This window comes from Psammomys obesus, unplaced genomic scaffold (assembly GCF_907164565.1).
Source record: "Psammomys obesus unplaced genomic scaffold, mPsaObe1.curated_primary_1811, whole genome shotgun sequence".
Lineage (NCBI taxonomy): Eukaryota > Metazoa > Chordata > Mammalia > Rodentia > Muridae > Psammomys > Psammomys obesus.
The window spans coordinates 10,062,360-10,068,483 of NW_026591086.1; the positions used below are offsets into that span (position 1 = coordinate 10,062,360).

Genomic DNA, 6,124 nt, shown 5'->3' on the forward strand with positions numbered 1-6,124 from the left:
ACACACACACACACACACACACACACACACACACACACACACACACAAGAGGGGGAAATGTAACATGCTAAAAGAAGAAGACACAGAGATAAGTTGTTTTGTGGTTTTCTTCATTTTGATCATATTGCTTTCTTGTCTTTGATTTTGACATCAAAATTTACTAAATATTTGAGATAGGAATTTACATCTTTCAGTTCTAAATAGTATTCTTCATGCGGTTTTCCCAGCAATCTATGTTTCCAGGGAAAGTTTATGATTATTGAGAAGGGTCAATGCTTCCATAATAGAAATTTACCTTTGGGAATATCCATGATATTCATATTTAAGTGATGTCCTCCAGGCAATCTGAATTCTTTCAGTTTCTGTTGTGGTTCAATATCTTTTACTTGCAAGGAAGACAGTAGACCTTTGGAACTGACATATACGTGTTTTAGTAATGACAGCAGATTGTTATCTTTTTAGCAATTTCTTCTTTGATTTCTGCATAGTGACTCATGAGGCTACAGGGAGAAAGGTGCGTGGGAGCCTTGGCTGGTTTCGTCTTGCTGATTTCTTATTCTCCTCTGTTCTCCAGGTGGAAGTTCCTGACAGTGTAGCTCACTGAAGCCCCATCCCTACAGCATGATGCCTTCATGCCTCTTCACAACTTTTATCACTAAGTGATATTGGATTCAAGACTTTTCAATGGACTTCATTTTGAATCTGGTAGCATTTGATGTCAAGTAGATTTTGACCTTCAGCTCTATTCGTTTTAAAGAACAGATTTCTTCAGGGACAAGAAGATGCCCTGGAGAATGAGCATTCAGACAAAGTAAACTGTAGAAAGGTTTTGTTGGAGTCTAATAACGTCACAAGGATACCCTATGATTGGTACTGTTTATCTAAAATCTACCTGGTACACAAAAGAAGCTTTTTGCTGCTAGTCAATAAATATTCTTTGATGAGGCTCTTCTGGTCAAATCCCGTGAAAACACACCAGATTTGGGTCTTAAGTAACCTACAATTTCCTACTACATACAGCTTCTTCTATGGAACATGAGTTTATTTCAAAAGTGCCTAAGCATAAATATAAGCAAGTATAAATAATTATGAGCATCTGTATGTTTATAATTATACCACATCTGTATTTCCATTTTTGAACAGTTGGATTTTTAATCTACACAGATAGAATCCAGAGCAATGGTCTAAGACCCAAAATTGTATAGAGACATCTTAAGAGACTAATCTCATTTTTATTATTTATTACAGTTTAGATGTGCTCAAAATATTAAAGAAGTATGTTCTGCAGCATGTTGCTCCAAGGTTCTAAGTATCATGTATTATTCATGCTGGTGGTGGGTGGCTCTGTGTTGCTTCATCCTTATGTATAAGCCACACTGTTAATGTTAATGGGATACAGGGTCAAGTGCACATATTCAATGTTGGACTTGGATCTTAAAGCCTTTACAGAAATTGAAATATGAAATTTAGTATGTTATATTCTGCCAAGAAAAAACAATACTGTTTCTAATAAAAATACAACTCGAATAAAATTTGAAACCTCAGCTTCCTGCTATAAAGTTCCCTCCCTCCACTAAAACATAGTTTCTTATAAAAAAAAAATAAACTTTGAGAAGTCAAATCTAGTTTCACAGATACCCTGTGGTTTCTTTTTATGTGGTGTATATGTTGAATAAGGGTTTTGTTGTTGTCATTGAAGAGGATCAGATCCAAAATGACAAAAGAAAGGTAGAACTGGATTTATTATATGTAGTATTGGTTTTAGTGCATTCAAAAAGAGCTGGAGCAAGGATGGCAGGCTCAGGGCATCTAGATCAAATAAAAAGCTAGCAGTTAGTTAACTGGGTGTATGTGCTGTGTGGAAGGTACCCTAAACTCCCTAGGCCAATTTCCACATGAATGTGCATCACAGGGATGATTCTGTGTTTCTAGAGACTATGCACGAGAAATAACCCGGAGATTTGTTCATAGTGCTAACCACATGGAACCCGAAAACCTCAAATCAAGAAGCTGCTTCACATCTCATTTCCTAGAGGCTGAGTGAAACCTTCATGATCTCATTTCTGGCTCTGTGTGCAGTGCCAGCACCCAACCATTGCGTCTCTCAGTTTGTCCTCTCAGTCATGGAGTTCTGGGACTCTAGGTTTGGCAGTTGGCCCTAAATAAATATTTGAAAGATGACTCATGTATCACAAAAATTAGCTTGCCAGTGACAAATTGGTTTGGATATTCTCTTCTTCTCCTCCACTCATGATTCATTGATTGTTGATAGGGTTAACTTGTTTTAAGAAATTTCATAGTTATACCCCATGAACAATGACTTCTCAGTCTACATTTGAGAATGTTTCTGTATCTTGAATTTTAATGGAAAAATTAGAACCAACTATCAATTACCTTAAGAGTAACAAAGCTATGTTGTGCCTGGTCAGTCTTCAAGCTTCCCTCTATGTCATTCATGTTTAAAGTCTTCACTGTTACACTGTAATAAAACTGGCAAATACTATAACTTGATTACACCTGGTTGTACACAAAATTATAAAGTATAAATTGTATTATAAAGCATCAATGAAAAATGTAACTTGAAATATGCATTCTAAAACATCTCATCAGGAGTCGAACTATTCTAGGTAGGAATCCTTTAGCCCTTTTCCAGCCCTGCTGTTGTATGATGGAATAAACGATTTTAGAAGTAAGCCCTTAAGCTGGGTTTGACACATGTAATCCTAGAACTTGAGAAGCTGATGAAGGAGGATAGTGAATTTGAATAGTGAGAGCCTGTATCAAACAAAAAATAAACAAACAAACACACAGACTCCCCTAAGCAACAACAACAAAAAAGACAGCTTTCTGAGTCTTAGAATGAGCTGTTTTCTCTGATCTTCAGTTTCTTCACATTTCATAAAGATGCTGTTTCATGAGGATGCTATTTGTGTAAAATAAAATATCAGCTTTACAACACCCCAAACAGTCTTCAGTCCATGCTAACATGTCCTAGTTAATTTTCCTGTGAGGATAAATATTTTGATAAAAAGCATCTTCAGGAGTGTTGATATTGATATGCAATTACATTATGACGGCAAAGTTAAAGCAGAAAGAACTTGAAGTCGACAGCAACATCACATCTGTAGGCAGAGAAATAGATGCCTATGCTCAGCTCACTTCCTCCTTTGAATGTAGTCTAGAATCTCAGCTCAGGGAATGATGCCACCCACAGTGGACAAGTCTTCTCACATTCATTAACCCAATTCACCACAGGTATGCCCAGAGGTCTGTCTCCTAGGTGATTCTAGATCTTATCAAGGTGGCAATTAATATTAACCATCATACAAGTCTTTCAGGGTGTTAATTTTCAACCCATTCTTTGAGAAGTCAAAATTACAAAGTTTAAGATTTATTTTTCCATGTTGAACATCTTCCCAGTTGGATCTCAAGCCTTTCTGTTGTAAGATGTGAGAAGCGGACTGACTGGGAGCTGTTAAACTGCTGATCCTTTGTTTTCTTGCTATGTTCACCCCTCTGCCCTTTCCCAAATACCTGTAATAAACAGCCATATTTCCACCTCTTCTAGGCTTAGCCTTTTCATACTACCACCATATATGCATTCCAACTGCCTGTTACTTGGTAAACTGCTTTATATGTATTAATTGTGTTTGGAAACATGAAAATTTTTACCCAGCAATCTATAGGCTCAGTGTTTCTCCAGAAAAAAAAATGGTTTATAGGGGTGAGGGGAAGGGATGACTTGAGAGAGTGGAACCTTTGTGGCTTACAGGGATGAGGGGAGGAGATGAAAGCATTGTAGTTTACAGAGGAGGGGAGCAGAGGGGTGGCTGAAGAATGAAAGCATTGTGTTCTACAAGGGTTAGGGGAGGGGATGGCTTGAAGACTGAAAGCATTGCAGAGGCTAGTGACCCTGGTTATTCCTCTAGTCTGTAATATACAGAGAAATTGAGGGCATATTCTTCTTAATCTCCGAAAACAATTTAGGGAGCTGGACAATGGTTGAAAGTACTTGTTGCTCTCCCAGAGGACTTGGGCTGAGACCCAGCACCAACATGCCAGCTCACAACCATCTATAACTCCAGTTCCAGGGGATCCAATTCCCTCTTCTGCTCCATAGGCAATAGGCACATGGTGTACAACACACATGCAGGCAAAACACCCATACACTGAAAAGTAAAAACAATAATTTAAAAATGTTTTAAAGAATTTAAAACTGTAAACCCCACAGAAAATACTTTAAAGTATTCAAAGTAGTAAAATTCCATTTTATTTTTTTTTTAAAAATCCAACCAAATTTTATGCATTTCTAAAAAGGTTTTGTTTTAGCACATGAAGAAAAAAAAAACATTTAAAGGTACTCATTTATAGTAACTTAGAGATCCCTGTGAGCAATGATATTTTAGCCATTGTTTTTTCATCTTCAAAAAACACAGCAGGACAAAGTCCCATTCTACATAGCAAAAGAAGTTTCTTAAACACATTAGGTGAAGCCAATTAAAGCCATCTCCTATTTTAAGCTCTCATAAACAACTTCAGTTGGATGAAAAGCTTTATGAAGATTCTGGCCTCTCTGGTTACTCTATTTCCTAGGTTTTCCTTCCCTGCTGATTCTTCTGTTTGATAAGAAATCAGGTAACCATGACAACACTGCACAGTGGAAGGCCTTTCAGTCAGTGTGTGTGTGTGTGTTTGTGTGTGTGTGTGTATGCTTTACATAATCCTGAAAATAAATCTGCTATCTGTTTACGCTTTTTCTAACAAACTTCTCCCTTTGACTCTCAGCCCAGTGTGTCCTGAAGGAAGTTCTCTACTTCAGAGGATTTGCAGACACGAATGTGGCTTCCTATTAGTGGCAGGATGGCCACTTCTTCCAAGGCTCAAGTTCCCAGCATGGATTCTTCCCATAGACACTTCAGACTAAATTATAGCTCTAGTATCCAGATATTGAAGGGTAGCAAACCTGTGATAGTTCGCTGGAGTGTTTTCTAGCTTGAGATTTATGCAGTCCAAGTGCAGGCCATCCAAAATGGAAGATAAATCACAGTGGGCTCTGAAGCTTCAGCTCAGAGTCACCAGTTTCACTGGGATTATGCCAATGGGAAACTTACTGTTCATGGAAGATAGAAAGGGCTTTTCACTCAGTCAAAGTTTGATAAGACACCTTGACTTAATACTCCTTGAGAAATAAAGATTCTAATATAATTTGATATAGGGATATTGGCTTGCTAAATGACTAGCTTCTATATGTGCTCAGAGGAGATTTTATAGTCTCTGATATAAATCCTAGAAACTTGCTTAGTGATAAGGCAACAGAGCAAATTCTTGGTTTTCTAACATTAGTGGCCATACGGAGATTTAGGCAAGTGACAAGCAGCATAACTCTTGGTTAAACAAGAAGAAAATTATCTTCAGGGTCAGAGTGAGGCCATAGCAGAGACACAGCACTTATCTTTACTCACCAGCCCGAGTTGTATCCAGGCAAACTGTAATGATTAGATGTATTTCTCGAACAAGTATCCTGTTCTGTCTCTCACTCTCTCTCTCTCTCTCTCTCTCTCTCTCTCACTTGCTCTTGCTCTAGCTCTCTCTCTCTCTCTCTCTCTCTCTCTCTCTCTCTCACACACACACACACACACACATGCTCATGAAGACACACAAAGCTTTTTCCTACATGTCTACCAATTAAGGGTTATTGAGTTTAATGAGTCTATTCCACAGTACCAAGCTCTCTGTTCTCTATTTAAAAAAAATCTCTTGGGACTTGGGGCTCACAGCAAAGATTTCATAAATAACCATCTGACTACGTCAGATGAGGCTGTTTGTTCACAGAATATAGAGAGCTGGGTGCGCAATTACACGCTGTCATGATATGGCTGTCATGTGAAATGACTGTATTTGCAAATGACCACCATTCCAGCCACCCGGATAAGCCTGGAGCCTCTTCATACACGGCAGAGGTTGTGCCCTGCTTGAGAGTGTCCAGCAGAAAAGGGGGTAGGGCAGGGAATCATCTCAAAGCAGCCAGGCAAGCACAGGGATGAGCTTAGCAACCTGGGACTTTGCTGGAATTGAGTTTGCATGTTCCCCTCTTTTAATAATGCACTTGTCTGTCTAGCTGCTT

General features: G+C 38.5%; 1 pseudogene; it reads right to left on the reverse strand.

Annotated features, from left to right (window-relative positions):
• Positions 1-110: 110 nt before the first annotated feature.
• Positions 111-634, reverse strand: LOC129678905 (NADH dehydrogenase [ubiquinone] 1 alpha subcomplex assembly factor 4-like; annotated as a pseudogene).
• Positions 635-6,124: the final 5,490 nt, after the last annotated feature.